Here is a 12,826-nt window from a genome sequence, read left to right on the forward strand (position 1 = left end):
ATAATGTCTTTTGAGGTGAGGGGGTTGAATATATATATATATATATATATATATATATATATATATATATATATATATATATATATATATATACCACACACACCAGACTCCTGTTTTATGCAGTTATCTAATCAGCCAATCCTTGATTTAATGCATAAAATCATGCAGGTACAAATCAAGAGCTTCAGTTCATATTCAGAATGGGAAAAATTGTGATCTCCATGACTTTCACTGTAGCATGGGTGTTGGTGCCAGATGGACTGGTTTGAGTATTTCAGAAACTGATGATGTCCTGGGGTTTTCACAAACAACAGTCTCTAGAGTTTACACAGAATGGTGCAGTAAACAAAAACATTGAACGAGAGATAGTTCTGTGGGTGGAAATGTCTTGTTGATAAGGAAGTCAGAGGAAAATGGCCAGATTGGTTCGAGCTGCCAGGAAGGACATAACTCATAGAAACACTTTACAACCATGTTGAGCAGAAAAGCATTGGGTTCCACTCGTGCCAGCCAAGAACAGGAATCTTAGAATTCAAAAACATATTCCTATTAAAGTGGCCGGTGAGTGTATATATACACAACCCCTGGCAAAAAGTATGGAATCACCAGTCTTGGATGAGCACTCATTCAGACGTTTTATTCTGTAGAACAAACTGAGATCACAAACATGATACAATAATAAAGTCATTCCAAAGTGCAACTTCTTGGCCTTCAGAAACACTAAAATAAACGAAGAAAATACATTGTGATAGTCAGCAAATGTTACTTTTATAGACCAAGCACAGGGGAAAAAAAATATGGAATCACTCAATTCTGAGGAAAAAAATATGGAATCACTCAATTTTCAGGTAGATAATAAGGACTCACCCAGTCAATTTCCTTTCCCTAAATTGACACCTGCCTCAGATTAGATCTGCTCGTTAGTCTGCAGTTAGAAACAGCGCAGTTATCACACCTTGGAGGGCTGCTGGACCAAGTGGATTGGAAAGAATCATGGCTCCAACAAGAGAGATGTCACTTGAAACAAAAGAGAGGATTGTCAAACTTCTTAAAGAAAGTAACTCTTCATGCATGGTTGCCAAAGATGTGGGCTGTTCACAGTCAGCTGTATCTAAGATATGGACCAAGTACAAACAGCATGGGAAGGTTTTTAAAGCCAAGTGTACTGGTAGACCAAGGAAGACATCAAAGCGTCAAGACAAAAAACTTAAGGCCATATGTTTTGAAAACCGAAAAAGTACAACAAAACAAATGAAGCATAAATGGGAGGAAGCTGGAGTCAATGTACAAGTATGTGACCGAACCGTGAGAAACCGCCTAAAGGAAATGGGATTTTCATATAGGAAAGCTAAAAGAAAACCATCATTGACACCTAAACAGAAAAGAACAAGACTACAATGGGCTAAGGAGAAGCAATCATGGACTGTGGATGACTGGATGAAAGTTATCTTCAGTGATGAATCACGAATCTGCATTGGACAAGGTGATGATGCTGGAACTTTTGTTTGGTGCTGTTCCAGTGAGATTTATGAAGAGGACTGCCTGAAGAAAACATCCAAATTTCCACAATCCTTGATGATATGGGGCTGCATGTCAGGCAAAGGCACTGGGGAGATGGCTGTGGTTACTTCTTCAATAAATGCACAGGTTTACATTGACATTTTGGACAGTTTTCTTATCCCTTCAATTGAAAAGATGTTTGGGGATGATGAAATAATTTTCCAAGATGACAATGCATCGTGCCATAGAGCAAAAACTGTGAAAGCATTCCTTGGTGAAAGACACATCCAGTCATTGTTATGGCCTGCAAATAGTCCAGATCTCAACCCAATAGAAAACTTGTGGTGGAAATTGAAAAAAATGGTCCACGACAAGGCTCCGGCCTGCAAAGCTGATCTGGCAACTGCAATCAAAGAGTTGGCACCAGATTGATGAAGAATACCATTTGTCACTCATCAAGTCCATGCCTAAGAGACTGCAAGCCATTATAAAAGCCAGAGGTGGTGCAACTAAGTACTAGTGATGTGTTTTGAATGTTCTTTTGTTTGTCTGTTTTTTATGATTCCATATTTTTTTCCTCAGAATTGAGTGATTCCATATTTTTTTTCCCTGTGCTTGGTCTATAAAAGTAACATTTACTGACTTCCACAATGCTTTTTCTTCATTTCTTTTAGTGTTTCTGAAGGCCAAGAAAGTGCACTTTGGAATGACTTTATTATTATATCATGTTTGTGATCTGAGTTTGTTCTACAGAATAAAACGTGTGAATGAGTGCTCATTCAAGACTGGTGATTCCATACTTTTTGCCAGGGGGTTGTGTGTGTGTGTGTGTGTGTGTGTGTGTGTGTGTGTATATATATATATATATATATATATATATATATATATATATATATATATATATATATATATACCACCCCGATTCCAAAAAAGTTGGGACAAAGTACCAACTGCAAATAAAAACGGAATGCAATGATGTGGAAGTTTCAAAATTCCATATTTTATTCAGAATAGAACATAGATGACATATCAAATGTTTAAACTGAGAAAATGTATCATTTAAAGAGAAAAATTAGGTGATTTTAAATTTCATGACAACAACACATCTCAAAAAAGTTGGGACAAGGCCATGTTTACCACTGTGAGACATCCCCTTTTCTCTTTACAACAGTCTGTAAACGTCTGGGGACTGAGGAGACAAGTTGCTCAAGTTTAGGGATAGGAATGTTAACCCATTCTTGTCTAATGTAGGATTCTAGTTGCTCAACTGTCTTAGGTCTTTTTTGTCGTATCTTCCGTTTTATGATGCGCCAAATGTTTTCTATGGGTGAAAGATCTGGACTGCAGGCTGGCCAGTTCAGTACCCGGACCCTTCTTCTACACAGCCATGATGCTGTAATTGATGCAGTATGTGGTTTGGCATTGTCATGTTGGAAAATGCAAGGTCTTCCCTGAAAGAGACGTCGTCTGGATGGGAGCATACACTTGTGTTCAAAATAATAGCAGTCCAACACGACTAACCAGATCAGTCACTGTTTTTGGTGGAAATTATATTACTACATGGCAAATAATTTACCAGTAGGTGTAGTAGAGTCATAGAAAACCAACAGACCCAACATTCATGATATGCATGCTCCTGAGTCTGTGTAATCTAATAATTAAGTGAAAGGGACGTGTTCAAAATAATAGCAGTGTGGAGTTTAATTAGTGAGGTCATTCATTCTGTGAAAAAACAGATGTCAATCAGGTGGCCCTAATTTAAGGATGAAGCCAGCACATGTTGTACATCCATTTCTCTCTGAAAACCTGAGAAACATGGGTCGTTCCAGACATTGTTCAGAAGAACAGCGTGCTTTGATTAAAACGTTGATTGGAGAGGTAAAACGTATACTGTAAACAAGTGCAGAAAATTATGGGCTGCTCGGCTAAAATGATCTCCAGTGCTTTAAAATGGACAGCAAAACCAGAGAGACGTGGAAGAAAACAGAAGACTACCATTCGAATGGATCGAAGAATAGCCAGAATGGCAAAGACTCAGCCAATGATCAGCTCCAGGGTGATCAAGGACGGTCTGAAGTTACCTGTGAGTACTGTGACAATTAGAAGATGCCTGTGTGAAGCTAATCTATCGGCAAGAAGCCCCCGCAAAGTTCCACTGTTAAAAAAAAAAAAAGACGTGCTGAAGAGGATACAATTTGCCAAAGAAGACATCGACTGGCCTAAAGAGAAATGGAAAAACGTTTTGTGGACTGATGAAAGTAAAATTGTTCTTTTTGGGTCCAAGAGCCGCAGACAGTTTTTCAGACGACCCCCAAACACTGAATTCAAGCCACAGTACACTCTGAAGACAGTGAAGCATGGTGGTGCAAGCATCATGATATGGGAATGTTTCTCGTACTGTGGTGTTGGGCCCATTTATCGCATACCAGGGATCATGGATCAGTTTGCATATATCAAAATACTTGAGGAGGTCATGTTGCCTTATGCTGAAGAGGAAATGCCCTTGTTTCAACAAGACAACGATCCCAAACACACCAGTAAGCGAGCAGCATCAGGGTTCAAGACCAACAAAATGAAAGTTATGGAGTGGCCAGCCCAATCCCCGGCCCTTAATCCGATAGAAAACTTGTGGGGTGACATAAAAAATACTGTTTCTGAGGCAAAACCAAGAAATGCAGAGGAATTGTGGAATGTTGTCAAATCATCCTGGGCTGGAATACTTGTTCACAGGTGCCAGAAGTTCTCAGAAACCGTGGTTATACAACTAAATATTAGTTTAGTGATTCACAGGAATACTAAATCCTTAAGATTTTTTCAGTTTATACAGTAAATATTTGGAGTTTGTAATGAAAAATGCAGACACTGCTATTTTTTTGAACAGTCCAATGTTCATTTTTCTTCATTTTCTGTAAAGTAATTAAAATATTCATACATTTTTCTTCATGTTTTGATGTAGAATATAATGTGCAGTGTTCCCAATGCATGGAAATAAAAACTATTATAAGGATTTTGAGCTTTACTCACGTTTTTAAACACACTGCTATTATTTTGAACACAACTGTATGTTGCTCTAGAACCTGGATATACCTTTCAGCATTGATGGTATCTTTCCAGATGTGTAAGCTGCCCATGCCACACGCATTAATGCAACCCCATACCATCAGAGATGCAGGCTTCTGAACTGAGCGCTGATAACAACTTGGGTCGTCCTTCTCCTCTTTAGTCCGAATGACATGGCGTCCCTGATTTCCATAAAGAACTTCAAATTTTGATTCGTCTGACCACAGAACAGTTTTCCACTTTGCCAAAGTCCATTTTAAATGAGCCTTGGCCCAGAGAAGACGTCTGCGCTTCTGGATCATGTTTAGATACGGCTTCTTCTTTGAACTATAGAGTTTTAGCTGGCAACAGCAGATGGCACGGTGAATTGTGTTCACAGATAATGTTCTCTGGAAATATTCCTGAGCCCATTTTGTGATTTCCAATACAGAAGCATGCCTGTATGTGATGCAGTGCCGTCTAAGGGCCCGAAGATCACGGGCACCCAGTATGGTTTTCCGGCCTTGACCCTTACGCACAGAGATTCTTCCAGATCCTCTGAATCTTTTGATTATTATGCACTGTAGATGATGATATGTTCAAACTCTTTGCAATCTTACACTGTCAAACTCCTTTCTGATATTGCTCCACTATTCGTTGGCGCAGAATTAGGGGGATTGATGATCCTCTTCCCATCTTTACTTCTGAGAGCCACTGCCACTCCAAGATGCTCTTTTTATACCCAGTCATGTTAATGACCTATTGCCAATTGACCTAATGAGTTGCAATTTGGGGCGGCACGGTGGTGTAGTGGTTAGCGCTGTCGCCTCACAGCAAGAAGGTCCAGGTTCGAGCCCCGTGGCCGGCAAGGGCCTTTCTGTGCAGAGTTTGCATGTTCTCCCCGTGTCCGCGTGGGGTTCCTCCGGGTGCTCCGGTTTCCCCCACAGTCCAAAGACATGCAGGTTAGGTTAACTGGTGACTCTAAATTGACCGTAGGTGTGAGTGTGAATGGTTGTCTGTGTCTATGTGTCAGCCCTATGATGACCTGGCAACTTGTCCAGGGTGTACCCCGCCTTTCGCCCGTAGTCAGCTGGGATAGGCTCCAGCTTGCCTGCGACCCTGTAGAACAGGATAAAGTGGCTAGAAATAATGAGATGAATGAGTTGCAATTTGGTCCTCCAGCTGTTCCTTTTTTGTACCTTTAACTTTTCCAGCCTCTTATTGCCCCTGTCCCAACTATTTTGAGATGTGTTGCTGTCATGAAATTTCAAATGAGCCAATATTTGGCATGAAATTTCAAAATGTCTCACTTTCGACATTTGATATGTTGTCTATGTTCTATTGTGAATACAATGTCAGTTTTTGAGATTTGTAAATTATTGCATTCCGTTTTTATTTACAATTTGTACTTTGTCCCAACTTTTTTGGAATCGGGGTTGTATATATATATATATATATATATATATATAAAATCTTATTTCGTCTGCTCCCGTTTGCGGTCACCACGGCAGATTATCATGATCTGCATATTTTTGATTTGGCATAGGTTTTTTACACTGGCTTGTGCAACCCCAGTGGCTGGGAATTTTTACCTAATCTGTTTATCTTTGAACAGTGGGTGAAACCAGAGCACCCAGAGGAAACCCACACAGACACAGGGAGAACATGCAAACTCTACACAGTAAGGCCTCCATCTGCTGTAACCCGGAACCTTCTTGCGGTGAGGCGACATACAATGTGTGTATATAATATAAAATGATATTACATGGTTGCACGAATATATGAAGTTTATCTTCAAGTGGTGAACATATTCATGAGTGAGCGAAGCAAACGAGTGAAAATATTTTCAACACAAGAAGATAAACTTCATATCTTCATGCCACCATGTAATGGTCTTTATATTAATACGGACACATCCACAAAAGAAAATATTCAGGCCCATCTTATTCATCACATTGAAAGTTGCAAGAAAAAGAAACAAAAACAGGATCAGAAACCATTCATTTTAGAACTCCAAAAAAGCCAGTTTAGCAAATTAACAAAGCAAAGTAAAAAAAGACAAAGAAAGCTCAGAAATACAGGCTGCAGTGATTGTGCCAAATGACAGCCAGTGTGTGTAAGCCCCAAGTCAAGTCCAGCTATAGTCTCAAGGAGGAGTGGTGCAGCAACCAATACAAACTGTGCAGCAGGCACAACTGCCTTAAGTGCTGCCACAGCAGATGTGTCAAGCCCAGGTGCCACAAGTGCCCCGCCTGAACTGACCCAAGTGATGCCACAAGCTCAAACCATCCCTCCCATTAATAGGCCATTTTTAAAAGTAGTTGTCATAGTGTTGTGTAATCTATCAAATTAAAGAGCGTGAAGATCTGAATTAAAAACATGCTTAATTTTGTAAATATATCCAGCATTTTATAAAATTTCCATTTCTGTCTGTTGCCCCGGTCACAAACCAGCAATCATTTTCCATTGGTTTAATTTTCCATTCATGAGAAAAACCTCAAGCAGAAATTAACAGACTAAAAAGCCAAGAAGAAAGAGATTTAGAATTTTGAGTATCAGGTTAAGAATTACAGATAAAGGCTTCTTTTTGTATATCACAATTATGCACCTAGAAAGCTTAAAAGTAATACATCAATGAAATTGGTACATCCTTTGTGTTTAAACATAAAAGCCAGAATTTGGCAGGTATGTTCACTTTAAATTGTGGACACCAAGCATGACTAATGATGGTGGTGCTTGAATGCGCTTTGGATATGAGGGTCAAACTTTTGTTAATTCTCTTCAAAACAGTATTACTGATATTGATACATCATCTCATATTTTCTCCATGGAAGAAATATTAGGAAAATCATAAATTTTTAGGAAGGATACAAAATTTTCCTCAGTGATCTGATCTTTCGCGGGCACTAGACAGCAAAGTATTCAGTCGATTTTATTGGAAAAACAAGTCAATATGAGAGATTCGACCACTAGGTAGGAATCATGAGTTTCAAGCTGATTGAACCAACAGTGAGGGAACTGGAAGCAACAACAAAACACACGGACTGGTGACGAATATCACTAAAAAACCCAATAGCGGCGCCCATGAATTTGGTGTATTGCATTACACAACATTAAAAAACGCTTAAAGTAAAAGCTCATCACAACGCCATACAAAATTAACAATATATTCCATAAATGTTATTTATCCTTGAATCAAAGCTAGTTTTATGTAGATTAAACACTTTTAAATGTCTTTAAAGGCCAAACAAAAACATGCTGTTCTCCCGTACGGTATGGGAGGTTCATCAGCGCAGTGGCGCACTGTCAAGCCTACCATTAACATTTACATGGGAGGAAGAAGAGGAGGGGGAAATTTTCTAGTAAATGGAATAGAGGGCCCCTGCAACAGCAGCAAGCATAGTTTTATACCAGATGCCCTTCTTGTCGCAACCCTCCCATTTCCAGGCTTGGGAAACAACCAATCACACACACATTCACACCTATGGACAACTTAGAGTTGTCAGTTAACCTAACTGCATGTCTTTGGACTGTGGGGGAAATCTGAGCACCTGGAGGAAACCCACACAGACACGGGGAGCAGATGCAAACTCCACATAGAAAGGTCCCCGAAGTTCACTGAAGTTTACAAATCTCATCTCATTATCTCTAGCCGCTTTATCCTGTTCTACAGGGTCGCAGGCAAGCTGGAGCCTATCCCAGTTGACTACGGGCGAAAGGCGGGGTACACCCTGGACAAGTCGCCAGGTCATCACAGGGCTGACACATAGACGCAGACAACCATTCACACTCACATTCACACCTACGGTCAATTTAGAGTCACCAGTTAACCTAACCTGCATGTCTTTGGACTGTGGGGGAAACTGGCGCACCTGGAGGAAACCCACGCAGACACGGGGAGAACATGCAAACTCTGCACAAAAAGGCCCTCGCCGGCCATGGGGCTCGAACCCGGACCTTCTTGCCGTGAGGCGACAGCGTTAACCACTACACCACCGTGCCGCCAAGTTTACAAATAATAAGTAAATAAGCTGAACTAAGAGCAATAAAAAAATTGAGAGGACCCCATCCTGGGCGCATTTTCCCGCCACAGGGTTTAAGTTCCATTGGGGTTGTAGTCCTTATTTCTAGTGAAGGGAAATTGGTCTATGTGGTGTATATTTGGACTTTGTGGCAGTTAGAGGTCAAGGGGGTATATATTTTTGGGTTTTGTGACAATTAGCAGGCAAGGTGGAATTTATGCATGTGAGTGAGTAGACAGAGGATTAATATTGAGGAGAAATGCCTGTCTGTTCAAAGTACAGAGGCCCGCACACCTGCACAAAGTGTAGTGAGTTAATGAGTGAAATTTGCCTTTTGTGACATCAAGGAACTGCTCATTGACAAACAGTTAACAGTTTGTACAGTTGTTTGTGTACTTTTAATGGGTGTCAACTACAAAATTCAAAGTTGAAATTACATCATTAAAAAACTACCAAATATACATAGCACAGCTCTCATGACCAAGAGCTCTGAAATGCTGTTCAAACGGACTTGCTACAATAAGTGGTTAATCAGTGGGCTGTGTTAATCAACTAAAAGTGTGGAAGAAGTAGAAGTATAAGAAATAATAATAATAGATTTTTTTCTTTCAGGTTAATAAGACTCTAGAGGTAACAGGGTTGTGGGAAACAATGAAGGCTTTTATCAGGGGAGAGATTATTTCTTATAAGGCAGAGGAATCTAGGAGGGAGAAATAAGCCAAGTTATCCCAGCACATTGCGCTTTTAGATTCTCTATACGCAACCTCAAAACTGCCAGATACTTATAAGGAGCGAATGTCTTTGCAAGCTGAATATGATCTTATCATGCCACAGTACACCACCAAACTTTTACTGCATTCAACATCCAAATTTTATAAACAAGGGGATAAGACTAGTAAACTGTTGACTCATTGGCTACGTCAAATATCTGCATCTCAGTTGATCCCTCGAATTGAGACTGGCTCGGGAGTAACATCAGACCCATTGGAAATCAATAAAACTTTTTATGGAATTCTGTAAGTTGCTGTATTCATCTGATTGTTCTTATGCTGCTGCAGATCTGGTCTCCTTCTTCGATAGGATTAACATTCCCACTCTGGATCTGAATGTGGCTAAGGAACTGGAGCATCCTATCACAGCAATCGAACTTGAGGTGGCAGTTAAATCATTACAAAGTAGTAAAAGCACGGGCTCAGATGGCTGTCCAGCCGAGTTTTATAAAACATTTTGGAAGCAGCTGGCCCTGCACCTATTAGAGATGTTTACTGAGTCTTTTAATTCAGGCACACTCCCCCACACCCTAAACCAGGCTTGTATTTCACTGCTTTTAAAGAAAGGTAAATATGCATTATCATGCAGTTCATATCATCCCATTAGTTTGTTGAATGTTGACTTCAAATTACTGTGCAAGTTGCTGGCCAAGCGCTTAGAAGTTGTTCTAACTTCAATTATATCTTTGAATCAAACCGGGTTTATTCGCAATAGGCACTCCTTTTTTTAATCTTAGGAGGGTATTTAATGTGGTTTATAATCCTTCTCCAACTGTTTTGCCTGAAGCCTTGATAGCTCTGGATGCCAAGAAGGCGTTTGACAGAGCAGAGTGGAATTATTTATTTTTGACTTTGGGGAAATTTGGATTTGGGGAAAAATTTGTTTCATGGGTAAGATTACTATATGCATCTCCACAGGTCACTGTTAGGACAAATGGCACTAATTCTGAGTACTTTCATTTATGTCGTTCTACAAGGCAGGGATGCCAATTAAGTCCTCTTCTTTTTGCCACTGTGATGGAGCCTCTGTCAATTGCTCTGTGGTCTCATCCTGATATCTGTGGCATAACCAGAAATGGTGTAGGTGAAGGTGGCCCTGTACGCGGACGAGCTATTGTTGTTTTTGTCTGATCTATCACGTTCCACTCCTGCAGCCCTTTCATCAGTCCTAGATGCATTTAAGTAAAATCTCTGGATAGAAACTAAATCTTAGCAAAAGTGTATGCTGTTAACAGAGAGACAAAAGAATATCCACTTAAAAATTTACCATTTAAGATCTCAAACTCTGGCTTTGTTTATCTTGGAGTGTATGTAGCCAAAACAGTGGTTAATCTTTATAAGAAAAATTTTCTCTCTCTGCTCACACAAATTAAACATGATTTTGAGCAGTGGTCCCTCCTGAATCTTTCCATAGCTACTAGGATCAACGCTATGAAAATTAATATTTTTCCACGCTTTTTATATTTATTCCAATGTGTTCCAATACTCTTCCTCTTTCATTTTTCTATAAAGTAGACAGTCATATTCTAGATTTTATTTGGAACAAGAAGACTCCCAGGTCACGCTGCCAAGTTTTACAGAGGCCCAAAGCTTTGGGTGGAATAGCATTACCTAACTTCTTATACTATTATTGGGCAACAAACATCAGAAACTTGAATTATTGGGTTCGATATGAAGATATTGAGGTCCTTCCATCATGGTTAGTCTTGGAGGCAAATTCTGTTCATCCGGTATCATTGAAAGCCTTATTGTACTCACCTTTTCACTCCTCTACTTCTAGTTATACTAAAAGTGGCCTCCTGCCTTAAAACTTGGATACAATTTAGACGTCATGTCAGCCTGCAAACACTCTCTGTCAGGGCTCCACTTGCAGCAAATCATATTTTTCCTCCATCTTTACTGGACAGCACGTTCTCTATGGGCCAGGCTGGGTATAAACACCCTAAAAGACTTGTATGTTGATTCTATTTTTGGTTCCTTTTAACAATTAAACAAATTTTCGCTCCCTAAAGCACTTTTTTTCAGGTACCTTCAAGCTCGGAATTTTGCCCGTAGTTCATTCCCAGAAATCCCTGCTCTTCCTAATCCTTCAGATTTTGAGGTGTTTCTGAAGGCTGTCTCCTCATTGAGGGGGCCGATTTCTTCTATTTATTTAAATATTTATAACCTTTGTTCAGGCTCTTCTACTGTGCTTAAAGCGGTTTGGGAGACGGATCTGGGAAAGATGATTCCAGATGAGGTTTGGGAGGAGATTTTAAAAAGAGAGTGCACAGGTCTTCAGTCTGTACTAGGAATAGTTTTATGCAATGTTGGATCCTATATCGAGCTCAATACACTAAAGCTCGGCTTGCAAGGATAATTGATAGTGTCTCCTCTGTGTGAATGATGCCAACAAGCCACAGTAAACTATTCATACATGTCTAGGCTGAAAACATATCTGTTTAGTCAAGCCTTTTGTTAATGGTGTTTATGAGGTAAAGGAGTAGATCTGGAGGGTCCTCAGACATAGAGTGTTTTGGTAAACTGGGATGTATGGATGCTGTCAGTCCCCACTCGCTTGCTCACTCGAGTTTGTTGACGGTGTAGTGGCTGGCTGCTTTATGTCCCGGGGCTCCCTCATGCCTGTGTTACCTTCTGGCTCTCTCCTTTTAGTTATGCTGCCATAGTTAGTTGCCGGAGTCCCTGCTTGTACTCGGTGCAATATGTATACTGTTCCTACTTATTCAGGTGACATTGGGCATACCTAACCACCTAACCACCTGTGTTTTCTTTCTCTCCCCCCCACCCCAAATCTGTCCCTCTGAGTTACATGGAGTCAACAGGAAATCTTTTGGTGGAGACGGTGGGGACCTCGACTGGCTATCGTAGCCTGCAGGGAATCGGCCGTCAGACATTTTGTCGCATGTCCCAGACCCGGTGAAATGTAACTGAATTGTCTTGGCCAGGCCTAAGGGTCCCATCTGCATCTCATCATTGCTGAGGAGTGTGCTCCCATCACCCAATCAAGCATCCAGCCAGAGCAGGTCATGATATATTTTTTACCATATTAACATGCCATTGTGTGTTATGCCTGATGTAAAGACTCTCGTCTCTGCGAGCCTACCACACAGATTTAATACTTGTCATTTTTAGGGCATACCTAACAACGTGTTTTCTTTCTCTCCCCCCCCCCCCCATCTGTCCCTCTGAGTTACATGTTGATCCTGGGATTGAGATGCTGGCCTCTTCTGCCCCTCGGACCTGCTTGATCCATCCTGGTGCCCTGTGTCTGGTCGGAGTTTTATCGCCCCACTCCTGTGAAGGACGGCCCCATGAGGACAGTTGAGGGTTATACCTGTTAAAACTGTTAATATTATAGTCAGGCTGTCTGTTGTTGCCCAAATGAGGATGGGTTCCCTTTTGAGTCTGGTTCCTCTCGAGGTTTCTTCCTCATGTCGTCTGGGGGAGTTTTTCCTTGCCACCGTCGCCACAGGCTTGCTCATTGGGGATAGATTA

The 12,826-nt window shown here is 40.7% G+C and overlaps 1 protein-coding gene across 3 annotated transcripts in view; it reads right to left on the bottom strand.

Annotated features, from left to right (window-relative positions):
• The window catches only part of LOC132868506 (dynein axonemal assembly factor 5-like), a 231,838-nt gene that overhangs the window by 84,062 nt on the left and 134,950 nt on the right, over positions 1–12,826 (bottom strand). The gene's annotated exons all lie outside the window — the stretch shown is intronic.

The sequence above is a fragment of the Neoarius graeffei genome, chromosome 20 (assembly GCF_027579695.1).
Source record: "Neoarius graeffei isolate fNeoGra1 chromosome 20, fNeoGra1.pri, whole genome shotgun sequence".
NCBI lineage: Eukaryota > Metazoa > Chordata > Actinopteri > Siluriformes > Ariidae > Neoarius > Neoarius graeffei.